Below are 16,010 nucleotides of genomic sequence, written 5' to 3' on the forward strand. Positions count from 1 at the left end.
GTTTTTAGGAAGAAAAAAAAGGAGTGCATTCATATCCTTCCAAAAGGTAAAATATATTTTGGCAACTCTCAGTTCTGTTTTAAGGGGCTGAAACGTTCCTCTTAACCCTAGAATGGTAACCCTCTATTTCAGGGGTTACCTTTCACGCTTCTGGTTACCGGGGGGAAAAAAAGGTCCTAAGCAAGACGGTGCAATGAAGGGTACCCATTTTTCCCCCCGTAACCATGGTAACTATTTCAGAAGCGTGAAAGGTAACACCTGAAATAGAGGATTACCATTCTAGGATTAAGATACAGTCAGTGTACTGTGTAAGGCAATCATTATGATACGATCAACTCCTTGTTTTTGACTGCTATTGTGATTTAAAGTTGGATACAAATGTACAGTGAAGTCCATTAAAAGCCTGCGGGTTTAAAAAAAAACATGTTTATTGTAAAGGAAAATGTGATGTACAGTTTTTTTTAATTCAATAGATTCAAGTTATGTATCCTTTTGTAAAGATCAAATATGGCTTTAACCATCTAGAAAGCGAGCAAGTGTGTGAAATTCATTGTCTTACGTAATTCTTTGGTTGCCATTGGCGGCGAGAGACGCCTAATTCATCTTGACCTGAAGGGATGGTAGCAGTCTGATGAATATGATTGAAAATAAATCTAATAGGACTAATAATAAAAAAATGACACTGTAACAAAGCAATGTTTTGTATAGAAATATTTAATACTGTATGAAATAAATTAAGTTTTTGATTTCATCTTCAAAAAATATTCTTAAAAGAGAATCTACAGAATTTTCTATAAATGTTTTAAACATACTGAAGAAGACCATTAAAAAAAATAGCTACTTTTGTATAAATATGTTAATTTAATGTATTTGTATTGCTTTTAGAACCAGGCAATCGAAGCGTGCTAACCAATTTGATTCATTTTCCCTGCAGTGCCAAATATTTCCACTGGAGGTCAAAGATGTATAAAGAAAGGAATGATGCTATTTCACACCATCAGGTTAGTTTCCCACATTTTCAACATTCAACTGCTTTTATTTCAGTGGTACCTCGAGATACGAGCTTAATTCGTTCCGGGACTGAGCTCGTATGTCGATTTTCTCGTAACTCAAGCAAACATTTCCCATTGAAATGAACTAAAAACAGATTAATTCGTTCCAACCCTATGAAAAAACACCAAAAACAGGATATTGGATTGGAAAAAAATGTTTTAATTCTAATTTTCCATCTATTAACAAAGTATCAAATAACTAGTGGTTTAATAGTATACTAAAATGTGTTTAATAGAACTAAAATTAGACGGACATTGAAAAAAATGCAACGCTCGTATGTTGAGGTACCACTGTACATCAAAAAACAGCTGCATTTGTGAAAGATGTCTCACTGCCAATTATTTAAAAGAATAAATCCATGTTTCTCTACATTACTGGCAAAATAGCCTCAAATTCATAACAATTTGACTCCTGCTTTTTTTTCCACCCAAACTTTTTGGCCCTTCCGAATGGTTTAATAAATGATATCGTTCTTTTCCCTGAATTCTCCATAATAATTCAACTAAACCCAAACCCGTGACAAGCGCCTCTCATTGCTAATTTTAGAAAGACTAACATTAGCCCGTGAAGATTAACCGCCAGGGAGGCTAATGTACCACCAATTTTTTTTATCGTGATGACAGGCCGATGATAGAAATACGCAATATAGATTAGACCAAAAAGAAGAAGAAAAAAAAGAGGCCACTTGAGCTGCTTAATGTCCCCCGCGTCTGTGTGATGAATCGAACACAATAAGTTATGTTAATGAGTTCATTAATTAAGCTAATTTGCATTCATTAGAGAATCATTCCAAGTCGGTGTGCTTGTCCTCATATAATGGACAGTACTAATGAAAGCTCTACATTTTTACTTATGTCGAAGCGAGTCGTATATTATTGTCTAAATTTATCTGGGCACTTTTTTGTGTCATTCGAACTATATTTTTATTGGAGAAATTCCAAGCGTTTTTCTTGACATGTCCTTTCGGTAATCATTAGTAGAACATGGGTTGAGTTCGGGTCAAAGAGCAATGAAAATATTCACAGTTTATCACTTGTAGACATCCCATCCATTCAATGTGGGAGTCTAGCAATAAAAATATTGAATAAAAATGGTAAACTACAGTGGTATCTCGACATACAAGCAATTTGAGATAGGAGTACAATTTTCAGCAGATATTTATCTTGCGATACGAGACTAATTTTGATATACCAGCAGACAGCGGACGCGAGATGCTACTCATAAGAACATCTTGGGCACGGTCTTTCTGGTCGCAAATCCCTCTTTGTAATGTCTCTGCAAGCAGTGGGCGGGGCATTGCATTTTTTCAGTGTTTTTTCCCATTAGTCAGTGCGAATGGCGGAGCTTGTTCGCTAATACGAGAGGAGTATATACTACTTTTCGTTGGCAAGTGGTCGTGCGTTATCCTATTGTGAGGACATTTGTGTTCGTCATTTTGGGAATATTTTGAAGGGAAGACAAAAGCAAACTACCATCGATAGGTTGCATCTGAAACTCAGGGTGGAGGCGGGGCAAAAAGAGCCAACCCGGGAGAAGAAAGGTATCAAAATGTCAAACAAAATTAGAATTAAGTTTAGTGTAAGGTTAGATGTAACTTATTTTTGAGTGTCTGCATCATAATCCAAGTTCATTTAAGTTTTTTTTATATTATGTTACGAGCGGGTTGCGGTTTGGTGTTTTTTCAGGAGGTTGAAACAAATTAATTAGTTTTTAGTTCATTTCAATGGGAAACGTTTGTTTGACTTACGAGAAAATTGACATACGAGCTTGGTCCCGGAACGAATTAAGCTCGTATCTCGAGGTACCACTGTATTCTAATTGTTATCTATCCTTGCTTCAAAATCATTACATGCTGACTAGCAAAGAAATAAAAATACTTCAACCGTGCTAAAGTACAACCTCACTTGAGGCGGAATTGAACTATATATTTTTTTTTTAAAAAGCATCCTGCTAATTAGCTGGATAGAAAGTTGTCACGTGGGCCCAGGCCCTACCCACGCAAGTTCTATTCTACAATGTGTGTTTTTGGCAACATATCGATGGTTGTACTTTGTATAAGTACAGGCATGCCTGGAAGCTAGTTGGCCCTTGACGAATCCTACATAAGACCCACCAACTCAAATCAGTTTGGATGCTAATGATGTTACTTTTAATGATGTTTATCTGGCGTCTGCCATGATGGGATGTCGGCCTCTTTGCACTGAGCCAAATATGTCATCATCTGTGTTTTGATGGGCTAGAGCCAATTGAGGTTTGTACTCAATTCAAAGGAGTCGCTCACATTGGGAAAACAATGTAGTCATCCTGTTTGGAGCTAAACTTGAGTATTTTTTAATCCCCAGAACAAATATACTTGATAGAGGGAAGATATGTAAATTAAAAGTGTCACCCTGTTTCCAAATTGCACTTTTTCCCAACATCGCCACTAGGTGGCAATGTTGAAACATGCGGGGGATGAAAAGATGAGGTGGTCCTGATGCTGAGTTGGTGTTCAATAATACACTCGTCAATTATCAGGGCTTAATAAGTCATTTGTTCCATTGACGGTAATAGACGCCCTATCCATTTGAGCATCCGAATTTGCAGCAGAGCTGGCAAAAATGATTATTTGGAGGAACTAATCATAGATTAGTTTTGAAAATAGTCACATCTTAAGCAAGCATTTAAATGGCTTTTCTTTACTTTATCATTGTCTTGCATCGTAAAAGCGGATGGAGGTAAATATCAGATTGAAATGAATTAAAAAGATAATCATCTGCTTTCACAGAGGACTACAGGAGCAAGAATCGTTTATTCCCTTCTGTTAAAATTAATGTAAAACAAATAAGAAAGCAAAATATACAAATAAATCAAATCCGCTTCAAATTGCTTTTCTGGAAAAACAACCCATTCTATATTTTAATTTCGTATTTTAAATATTTTAAACTGAAAAAAATGCAAAAAGGGAATGAAACTAGTCAACATATTTTAATCAATTGTTAAAAAAAAATTGTGGGACGGGGCTATTACTTAATCCACTGCCATTAAATAAAATGCAGTGGTACCTTGAGATATGAGCTTAATGCGTTCCGGGATTGAGCTCGTATGTCGATATTCTCCGAACCCAAAAAAGACAGTGCGCTAAAATCATAAACAGCCTCATGTTTTGGCCACCTGGCTTTCTCGTATCTCGAAATTTGTCTCGTATCTCAAGATAATTATTTGGTCGAAATTTTACTCGTATCTCAAATTGCTCGTATGTCGGGGTACTCGTATGTAGGGGTACCACTGTAGTGAGGATATATCAAATCAAAAAACATCTTGACCCTCACCACCAGACCAAAAAAAAATGGCTACCTTTGACATCGACTCACGATAAAGTGGACCGCAGACGGACGACTGGACGTCTCCAGTTGTCAACGGCCGTGAAAAAGTTCAAGGTGTTCACGTTAACGTGTTCAGAGCTTCTTGTTGCCATGGCAGCCTGTGGAGTGCGTAGAAAGAGAGGTGTTGTTGGAAGAGTGAGTGGTGAAGATGAAGATGAAAGGTGGTATAAGGCCCTAATCAGATTGTCTCCTTCGCTCGCACTTTGGATCCATCTTCTCCCGTCCGCTGGCCCGCGTCCCGCTCGCCCGAACCCGCCGCCACATAAATCACAATCGGCCCACGAGTCACCTCTTATTGCGGCGCCGCAACACACACACACGTGGACAGGGACGAGAGCGGGTGGATCGGGGGGTTGAGGGGGGCCGTCAACCTCGGGGCCGAGCTCGGATTCAGGCGTAGGAAGGCCCAGGCGGACCTGGCCTCGCTCTACCTCATTTCCCCGGCAGACTGGCGTTGGGGTGGGGGTGGGGGTATCCGACGTTTGTTTTCTGAGACTTTTTCAGAGCGCGCGCAAATGAAGACGGATGGGAGGTTAACCCTGTAATGATTTTGATTTACAGACACCTCGCAGGCACTTTTCTCGCTGTGGCCGAGGGACGCTTGTTGTTTTTCTCTAAGTTCTAGGCAAGTTTTTGCCAGGCCTTTCTTAATTCATCTTACAGTGGTACCTTGACATAGGAGTGCACCAACATACGAGCAATTTGAGATACGAGTAAAATTTCGGGCAGATATTTATCTTGAGATAGGAGATACATTTTCATATACGAGCAGACAGCAGACGCGGGATGCTGCTGTGTATACTACTTCTCGTTGCCAAGTGGTCGTGCGTTATCCTATAGTGAGGACATTTGTGTGCATCATTTTGGCAATATTTTGTAGGGAATACAAAATCAAACAACCCTCAATAGGTTGCATCTGAAAGTCAGGGTGGAGGCGGGGCAAATAGAGCCAACCCGGACGAAGAAAAGTATCAAAATAAAAAAAAAATAGAATTCAGTTTAGTGTAAGGTTAGATTAAACTTATTTTTGAGTGTGTCTGCATCGTAATCCAAGTTCATTTAAATTTGTTTGTTATGTTACGAGCGCGTTGCCGTGCAAAAAGTTACCCCCCCCCCCCCGTTTTTCCATTTATATATGTATGTTCCACAATGTATGGATTAATCCCATACATTGTGGAACATACATATATAAATGTAACATATATTATTGCGTATAACGAAAGTGGAGTAGCACCACCAATTTCGTTATACACAGCGGTGTATGATGACAATAAAGGCTTTCTATATATATATATATATATATATATATATATATATATATATATATATATATATATATATATGTATATATATATATTAATGCATATATACATATGTACACACACACACACACATATATATATATATATATATATATATATATGTGTGTGTGTGTGTGTACATATGTATATATGCATTAATATATATATATATATATATATATATATATATATATATATATATATATATATATATATATCTCGTAACGCACCCTTCCTCTAGCACTGCACATTTTCCATATCCAAAATGCGCACTGGGCAGGATGCCAAGTCCTGAAAAGGAATGCTGGTTGAGTGTTGTTATACATTGAGGAAAGATCTACGGGCATCGCTCAGTCTTGGCCGCCCCTAGCCAAATACGCCGTGTTGCCATGTCCAACATTGGCAGTGGAACATCTGGTTCACCTTTCGCACACTCGCCTGCATGTTCGCTGGACTCGTATCTGTCCTCTGCGAGTATATGCCAGCCCAACCAACTGGCGGAGCATACGGACACATGCTGGAGTTTTCAGAGCGAATGTCACTTTCTAAAGCATGAGCGCCATGGCCGACGCGTCCCTCAATTCGGGGAAATAGAGCAGTGCCGTCACAACTTTCTGTCCTTAACAAACGAGAACACGACGGCATTGACCTTTCTAGCTTCAGGAGCCGCGCGTGTCCGCTAATGACGCTACACAAATTGAGTGTTCTCCTAGACTAAAGCACAAAAAGGAAAGTTCAGAGAGTGTGCACGTTTACACGACAACGCCGCATCTCCCTTGACATTTCGCCAGCACGTCTGTGACGCCTCGCCTAATGATGCTTCGGCACTCCCTCGTGTGGCAAAATCTAACAATTAGTTCCAGTCGGGTCATAATGTTGGTTTCATAGTCGGCTGATCACGAGAAAACACCACGGCAACGAGCAGACGGTCTTTGTATTTAGTGCTCATATCTGGGCCAGATTTTTAATATACTAGGAGATTTATGATAGATTTCGGAATCCCATCTTTTTCTATCTGAGCACATCCTGAGTCCCAGTCTTTGACAATGTAAAGTGGTACCTCGACATACAAGTGGCCCGAACATACGAGCAATTCGAGATACGAATAACATTTTGGGAAAATATTTATCTTGAGATACGAGACAAATTTTCTGGCATACGTTTTTATTCGATTTAGTGCTAAAAATGTTCATTCCCGGTTGTGACAGGCTTGCTTGCTTTGGAGTTATCCGACCTTTCTGAATGATGTCCAGCTTTTTTTTTTCTTGAAAAGTCCGTCTTGAAAATGGCTTTGACAGTAAATCTGCAAACAAATCCATTTTTTTCTCCTCCTTCAGCCATTGCGCGTTGACAAAACCGCTATTAAATCAACACAACAATATATTTGCTTTTGCAGCTTGCTCCAGATACAGTTTGGTAGCTGTGGCTAGTCCACTCTATCACTAGCCAATCATAGTTGGTGAAAGCGATGACGTATCCCTACGCCTGCGAGAAGGCAATGACGTATCCCTACGCCTGCGACAAGGCATTGTGGTGTTGCCAACTCGAAATCTGATTGGTTAAAGCAACAGTCTTATAGACACTTGTTTAATGCAGCAGAGCCCGCAGAACTGATTGTGAAGGCCTTGAGGCAGATTTCTGACCCTGGCAACAAATAATGGCTGAAATGTGATTGGTTAAATGCTTCAATATGAAAACACTAGTCCAACTAGGGGGAAAAGCAATGAAAGGAAGCTAACAGACAATTTGGAATTATTTAATAAGTATTCATGGACAAAATATAATTAACATCAGTCTGTGATTCAGATATTTTTTAGGCCAGCAGAGAAGGCCTTGCAGGCCCTGACGGTCCACCACTGACTTTTATAGACAAGCATGAAGGAAACTCAGTTGGTGATATTTTCACCCATCTCATTGCACTGGGTCTGTGTATTTCTCTGTATAGTACCATCAAACCCACTCGTTGCCCTCAGGTCGTGGTAAGAACCCCCCCGCGCCTACCCACCACCCTTGAACTCAGCAAGACGGGGAGAAAGGCACTCTGCAGGCGCCTCGTGCCATACGCCTTGACTTTTAATGACCCGTCTGCTCCTCCGGGGGCGCGGAGACGAGGAGAAACCAAAGAACATCCAATCTCTCTGAATGTCATCAGGTCGTCCTCAGCACCCTGACTAGAACACAGGCTGCTGCGAGGATGGTAATGAAGGAGTGCCATGCGTGTCAGGTGTGTATTCTCTCAAAGGTGACAAGTTTTGGAGATCGGCTTGTGGTTTGAGCCCAGATTCTGCACACGCTGCCTCACGGCGAGAAAAAACCCTCATTTGCGGCGGCCTTGCGCGTAGGTCTGGATTTGTCGGCATGTTGTCCGGTCGTGAACGTCCATCTCTGATGTTGTGGTAGTGTAAACGCTGTCTGGCTGTTTACAGTGGCCGAAGTGACTGATTGCCTCGTTTCTGTGGGCGCCAGCCGGGCTGCTCTGCTCATTGTAAATTTCCAGGATTTCTTACTGGAACCTGGGAACTGTCGCGCTTAGTGTTGCAGTCTTTCATTTGTCATGATAGAACGGACGGCAGAATGAAATTGGAGTGAGTGAAGTCGGAACTCTGCATGATATTTTTTGGGGGGGCGTGACGGTCTTTCAATTAGTGGAGTTCAAGCTTAAAGCAACACCAACAGTATAGCAGCAGATGATTTTTGGGAAAATCCGCGTGCATGTCCTAAATGGCTATTCGATTGGTTCACAAAATGACGTCTCAAGATAAATATCTGTTCAAAATTTTACTCTCATCTCAAATTGCTCGTATGTCGGGGCACTCGTATGTCGAGGTACCACTGTATACTATATTAGCGCAACCTCTAATTACTTTTGTATTCTATGGATTCGCTTACAAAAGCATGCACAGTTTCCAATTTCGAACATTGAAGTGAAAGTTTCTGAGGTGAGCATGTAATCGTGCCTTTTTTAAAATACACACAACACTTCCAGAATGGTTAATATGTATGGCACGCCTGGTCTTTCATCGACGCGTCCTCCCATGTTTGTTTCTTTTCCCTCTACCCGTGCAACAGATGCGGTTTCATCTGTGTGCACATCAAATATGGCCGAGCCTCTGTCTCGGCGGAGTGTCGTAATGATTCCTGTCTGTTAGCTTGAAAAGGCGATGATGCGGCGCGGGCCGCTGTTTGCAGGGACGTTTCGTGTGTTTGCCGTCCGTTAATGGCTTCACGCGGCGACGATACCTTGAGATTTTCGTAGATGTTCAGCAATGGAAAAAAAAAAAATCAAGCTCAGGATGCTCTCTGTGGACGACGACCAACTAGTACAACCAGGAACGAGGTGTTTGTGTTTGAAATCATCCTGAAGAGGGCACTCTTAGATCTGCAAGCCATTGGGAAGGCTACCCGTGCAGAGTTACTTGTTTCTTTCCAAATCCTTGTGGTCATGATAGCTTAGCGGTGGTTGTTTTGTGTACTTAGAGTAACTTAATACCAGTTCATTAGCACTAGAAATCTGCATCTTCCCATGAATTATATTATACAGTGGTACCTCGAAATACGAGCTTTATTCGTTCCGGGACTGAGCTCGTTATGTTGATTTTCTCGTAACTCAAACGAACGTTTCCCATAGAAATGAACTAAAAACAACTTCATTTGTTACAAGCCACTTTTTTTCCAGCTAGACCTGTCTAGAATGTTTTAACACGAGTTAACCCCCTTGGAAAGTGACGGGGGGTCCGGCGGTCGATCATAATGCGCGTTGAGTAGGGGCAGCCATTTTATAGGGTTTGTTTGTCCACATCCCTGCTGCGTCCTCACCCCAGGGCACAACGTGGCACTTTTCAGTCCCTCGCAGCTTTTGGCAGGGGAACAAGTCAGTGACATCTCACTGATGGGTTAAAAGGGGAAGCAGAAGAAGCGGCAAAGGACTAATATCCCTCGGGATGGGCCTTGAGGGTGAATGAAGTGGCGAGAACTATCGGTCGGGGCTTTTTACTCCAGGACAAAGTGCCTCACGCGGTGAGACATTTCAGTCACACCGAGCCGGGGTGCATTAATATTGGATTGAGCTGCATCTCGCCTTGACGCAGGCCAAACGCCGACGAAAAAAATCACATCTGTCAAGTGCGGACAAATGAATAAATCACTTAAGTTAAAGGTCAACTAGAAGACGGGGAACCGTTGGGGCACAGTTTTACTGGCGTGTGTGATCGATCTCTCTCACACTCTAATAATGATTTAAAAAGATTTTCTGGTCTTCACTGTATGGATTAGTCACAACTAGTCTAAACTAGTTTTTCAGGTATATCTGATCTGTCTGTCCTTGTGGGATCGATACCAGGGAGTTTGCATGTTCTCCCCGGGCCTGCATGGGTTTCCACTGGGTACTCCGGTTTCCTCCCGCATCCCAAACTCTTGCAGAGTAGGATGGTTGAACACTCCAAATTGCCCCCAGTTATAAGTGTGAGCGTCTCCTTGTGCCCTGCGATTGGCTGGCCCCCGATTCAGGGTGTTGTCCCCCGCCTGTTGCCCGTTAGCTGGGAAAGGCTCCTGCGCCCCCTGCAACCTTTGTGTGGATAACTGGAAAATGAATGAATGTACCTGCATGTCCGATAACACAAAGAACAACACTTTATTGGTGGAACAGGCTATTTTTTGTGCCATAATGTCCCTAAATACAGTGGTACCTCGAGATATGAGCTTAATTCGTTCCGGGACTGAGCTCGTATGTCGATTTTCTCGTAACTCAAACGAACGTTTCCTATTGAAATGAACTAAAAAAAATAATTCGTTCGAACCCTCTGAAAAAACACCAAAAACAGGATGTTGGATTGGAAAAAATATTTTATTTCTTCTAATTCGCCATCTATTAACAAAGTAACATATAACTAGTGGTTTAATATTACTAAAATGTGTTTAATAGTACTAAAATTAGACAGATTTCGCGGAGGGTAGCAAGAGAGAGGGACAGGGGGACTTTTTGCACGGCAACGCGCTCGTAACATAACATAAACAAATTTAAATGAATTTGGATTACGATGCAGGCACACTCAAAAATAAGTTTAATCGAACCTAACACTAAACTTAATTCTGATTTTGTTTGGCATTTTGATACCTTTCTTCTCCCGGGTTGGCTCTTTTTGGCCCGCCTCCTCACTGACTTTCAGATGCAACCTATCGAGGGTTGTTTAATTTTGTATTCCCTTCAAAATATTCCCAAAATGATGCACACAAATGTCCCCACAATAGGATAACGCACGACCACTTGCCAACGAGAAGTAGGCACTGACTAACGGGGAAAAAAACATGCAACGCTCCGCCCAGTGCTCGCAGAGACATTACAAAGAGGGATTTGCGGGGAGAGAGCCAGTGCCCATGATGTTCTTATGAGCAGCATCTCGTGTCTGCTGTCTGCTCGTATATCAAAATTTGTCTGGTATCTCAAGATAAATATTTGCCCGAAATTTTACTCGTATCTCAAATTTTTGTAATGTCGGGCCACTAGTATGTCGAGGTGCCCCTATACTGGTGTAGAAACAACCTAATGTCCTGGCCACCCACCGTCCAATCGCTTCAAGAAATAATCGATGTTTACTCCGCCTGACCCTTCTGAATAATTGCATATATACGCAATAGTGAATGAACTATAGAAAAAGCCTTCTGGCTAATGGTGCCACTCATGGATGAGAATGGTAGTTATGCGTGTGCGAGGTACTTCAGGGTGGCCACATTGCCGTCTGCGAACAACGATAGAGGGTGTAATTACTTCGAGCACCATTAGCAGTGCAGTAACTTTGCCATGGAGTAGAACAACAAAGTCCTACACGGTGCAGGCTTGTTTGCTTGACGTCTTGGCTTTGTTTTATGATTAACAAGCCGTATGTGGCCCACGATGCGAAATGAGTTTGACACCCCTGGCCTAGGGAGATGTCAAGTGGGCCGGACCATTAAAATTATACCATGCTCTGCTATAAATAACCCAAATATCATGTCTTTCCTTTGTTTTGGTGTAAAGAAGCACAAGAACATTAGGAAAATATTGAAATTTAATGAACTATCCTTTTTCAAAACATTTCATGAAACACCTCATATTTCCTTAGACAAATGTGCAATTGACTTTTATCATTCACAAATATGCATTGCAACTGATCCCACTGATTGTACAAAGGCACAAAACTTTAATTGGTACTGAAAAATATAGTCATGCACTTTAAGATTAAATGAGACTTTTAAAGAAAGGAATTTTTAAACCACTTACACATACGCATTTAAAATCTAAATGTAATCCCTGCGTGCACTTTACAAACTAAGGAGAGTGATTTTAAATGTCTAATGAAGAAAGTGTTCGCCTTTCCTGTAAATCTGTAAACTTCATACATGAAACATACATACACATACAATACATACTGAAAATTTATGGAGTTGCTGCTGTTTTCAGTCTGTCTCACTGATGCGGCTTGTCTTCTACTCTGATGGAAAGAGTGCGCCCCTTAGCGGATAATCCACGAATTGCAGTGAATTAAAAATATTAATTCCATGTCTTTTATGCATTTTTTCCACTTTCAAATTATCCTGCGGGCCTGATCGAACCTCCTTGGGGGCCGGTTCCGGCCCGCGGGCCGTATGTTTGACACCCCTGCTTTAGCCAAATGAATCCCAATTGCAAAAGCATATCCAAGTATGTAACCTTAGAAGTCAAAAACAAACACTGAAGTGCATGTCACCGCAATGTTCATAATGTGCAATATTGTATCTTAAAGTATTAATGCCCAACCAAAAAGTATTTACAGTACGTTATTATGAAAACAATGTATTTGTTTTGAAGTATTAATGCCTAACCTAAAAGTATTTGCAGCCCCAGCCCCCTGACTAATGCACTCTATGATGAAAACGATGTCTTTTTTTTGTGTCTATGTGTAATGGGCGTGGCCGAGGCGTGGCTGTGGTCAGAGTTCAAAAGACCCGCCCCCACGCCGCCATTTTTCAAAATGGCGGATGAGCCGGAGGCTGGTCGCGTTGGACTGCTGAGCTGCTCAGAATTGACGATTTCCCGAAGAAAGACCCGACAAACTTCTTCCAGGACAATGCAGCGCGTTCGGTACTTTGTCTTTTGGGGATTTCGTAGCCCCAGTTCTCATTTCAAGAGTGCTTTTTGACGGGAACGTGCTTCATTGGCGTGATGTAGCCCCGACGTGGATGCAAACACAAATGTTTGCTAGCAAGTTGGCTACATTGCGTCACCTATTGCTCTTAATGTTTAAAAAGAAACCCTTCCATTGTGTGTTTCAGTACCTCAACGAGGACAGACTGCTGGGAAACATCAAGAATGTGGCAATAACGGCCAAAAAGGAGCAGTTTGTCGGCAAAGTGAGTCTTTTTTTAATAGTTTCGAATTCCTCTACCCGTGTAATTGGATTGGATAACTTTATTCATCCCGTAGTCGGGAAATTTTGTTGTCACAGTAATGTTTAGATATCAGCGACCAGTGTTCACGGCTTTCCTAAATTAGCGTCTTCATTCAAAATTGGAGTGTATCATAATAATGATCGGACATAGGCCCTGTCGTCATTATCACAACACAAAAAGCCTACTTGTGATGACAAGTAGGCTTTTTGTGTTGTGATAATGACGACAGGGCCTATGTCCGATTATTATTATGATACACTCCAATTTTGAATGAAGACACTTTAACTGGGTTGGCGTTGATTTTTAATAGCAAGATCCTGTGTGGATAACTCACACACACACTAGTGCCATCAAGTGGAGGTGTAAGGAGTAAACAGTACACTTCTAGAATACGTATATACCTTTGCCCTTCCCTTTCCTAAAGGAAGACTTCAGGGCTTGGACCTTTTGATTTTTAAATGTGGTTTTGACAAAACCTAAGCGAGACATTCATTCAACCGTAGTGCAGGGCTCATTTTTGACTCGTTAAAACAACAATTTTTCCTCCGTCTAAGAGCTTTGTGAGACGTATTTTATTTTTTTGATTGAATGGTAGTCATTTGTGCATCAAAATGGTTAAATAAGCAATGACATAATCATGCTGTGGTGTTTTGCAGAGGTTTAAAGCCACGGAGATGGTGGAAGCTGTCCAAATCTACAAGACCAAAGAAGTCGTGTATGACGTAAGACCTGTTTTTCAGGTTATTTGATTTATTATTTTCATGTCATGTGTACTAAAAATACTCTATTTTGCTTCTCTTCAAGGTCCACCCAAGTTTACCAGATCAATGCTAAAGAAAGGTGACTTTGGCACCAACATCTTGAGGGCCCCTATCCAGTATGTTTTCCATTTCTCCCACCACATCTGAAAAGAGAGATGGGTCCTTCTGATGTTGGTAAAACCTTTTGACCTAACTGGCCCCCAGTCTATTTTTTTTAATGTTGGACTTAGTCTATTGTGCTTTGACCCTCTTTTTTTCCTCCCCAGAACTCCATCCAGTGCCAAAAAGAGATTCATCAATGGAAACACCACCTCATCTTTAAATGCTGGAAGATCTATGTGAATTACCCAATTTTGTGGGAAAATAAAAACTTTGAAATGTACTCATGTATTTTTCTTCATAGAAATAGCAAAGGAATGCAAGCAACATGACATTTTATAATTTTTATTCAAAGAAATACATTTGCACACTTAGGATCACATTGATTGTAGCTGGTATTCACCTGTAGACAAAATTAAAACACTTAGGCAAAAAAAAAGTTTTTTTAAATTATAAAACAGTTAGTATATAAACACCAAAAATAAAAGGAAAAAAAAGACCATTGAGGGTCTGGGGTCTTTTTTCTCCAAGTGTTTTAACAAAGACAAATGACACTCAAATCTCTTTTATTGAAATTTCTGATTGGAAAAAAAAAAAGGAAATCCTCCTCACCTTAGGGATCGGGACATCACCTAAAAAATAAGAGGGGGGTTAGTAAATTGCAACTTTGGTCAATAATGTGAGATTGGAATGTTTTGACTTGGATACATTACAATATAACCCAGAAATAAGCAAATGTGAGATTGGAATGTTTTGACTTGGATACATTACAATATAACCAGGAAATAAGCTGCTTCCGGTAGCCAGCGCAATCGCATTTCGATCTTAATCCATATGAAATATATATGCGTCGGACGAAATAGTGCGTGCTTTGTATGTCTAAAATACAGAAATAGCACTCGTTACTGAAACTGCGGCGTAAGAAACGATGCGCCAAATAGGCATGAAAATACGGTATTAACCTCAGAGCAGAGTTCAGAGACGATGCATCATCTTCAAGTGGGCAACCTGGGAAGATCACCTGGTCCTCCAGGGTCTGGACATCACCCTGGACCTGGTGCATGCAAAAAAATAGAGCAAAAGTTATCATATACAGAGACTGGAGATTCAACGGATAGGTTTAGGTGGGTTTTTTTTGGGGGGGGGGGGGTAATTAGTATTACCTTGATACCTTGGCCCAGTCTCCTCTCCCCTCAAGGGTGTGCATGGTTCTGGACACACGGGAACAGCTTCATCTTGATTTAACCAAGCTATTTGGGAAGTGCAAACAATTATTACAGGAAAGAGAAATCTTAAAGTAAATGATCAAGATAAAGAATGAAAATAAGTTAGTGAGTGCTCGGTGCTAATTTCCCCTTTCCAGACAAAGCGATTCAATATACAGACTGATGTAAAAAACTAGGTGAAAGTCGGCTTAACCATTTTGGTATCAATGATTTTAGTTTTAAAACAGAATTACAAATTGGAAAAGGGCGTTTAGCAATCGCAGTGAAAACTATCATTACATTCAACACACCTTCACCTGGCAAACTGACCGTTGATATCTCGGCTTTGTTTGATAAAATGAAGTCTTCCCCCACGACTCAATAATGGAGAGAATACGGACAAAATACTTTTGAAGTCAAATGTCGTGAGGCTAATGCTAAACTAGCTAGTGATATGCCAAGGAGCCCATACTTCAAATGTCGACGGTGTGTTCGACCTGGCAATAAACTAACAGATTTGTTGGCGTTTTGGCTCAATTGATCCCTAAAAAAATCTCCCGGTAGGGTGTTAAAAATGCACATAGGCCAGTAAATTGCTCTAGCCTAGGGCTTACCTCGTTTGGGTGCTAGTCGTTCGACCGACAGCATGGCAATGACTGAGCCAAAGGGCGCGATGCTGCGCATGTGCATAATTTACGCACCTGCGGCAACAATGGGCGTAACCACGCCCATAGGAGGTGATTTGTCCTCCGACTCAATGTCCATGTTTGGAAGATGACGTACTATGGTCGCCATTTTTGTAGTCTTGATGCTGTAAAAGAG

General features: G+C 41.0%; 2 long non-coding RNA genes across 3 annotated transcripts; one reads left to right on the plus strand and one right to left on the minus strand.

Annotated features, from left to right (window-relative positions):
* Window positions 1-11,177: 11,177 nt before the first annotated feature.
* LOC144069003 (uncharacterized) lies at window positions 11,178-14,266 on the plus strand. Of its 2 annotated transcripts, none has more exons than XR_013298359.1 (5): window positions 11,178-12,815; window positions 13,007-13,084; window positions 13,780-13,845; window positions 13,928-14,054; window positions 14,151-14,266. It is a non-coding gene; the product is annotated as an uncharacterized LOC144069003 (long non-coding RNA). The 2 variants fall into 2 exon arrangements; XR_013298358.1 differs by having other exon boundaries at window positions 12,221-12,815; window positions 13,928-14,058.
* A 191-nt stretch (window positions 14,267-14,457) lies between these two features.
* On the minus strand, window positions 14,458-15,843 carry LOC144069097 (uncharacterized). The gene is made up of 4 exons (XR_013298386.1): window positions 15,803-15,843; window positions 15,147-15,233; window positions 14,946-15,037; window positions 14,458-14,615 (listed from the first exon to the last, which is right to left on the minus strand). It is a non-coding gene; the product is annotated as an uncharacterized LOC144069097 (long non-coding RNA).
* Between the last annotated feature and the right edge of the window lie 167 nt (window positions 15,844-16,010).

This window comes from Stigmatopora argus, chromosome 23 (genome assembly GCF_051989625.1).
Source record: "Stigmatopora argus isolate UIUO_Sarg chromosome 23, RoL_Sarg_1.0, whole genome shotgun sequence".
Taxonomy (NCBI): domain Eukaryota; kingdom Metazoa; phylum Chordata; class Actinopteri; order Syngnathiformes; family Syngnathidae; genus Stigmatopora; species Stigmatopora argus.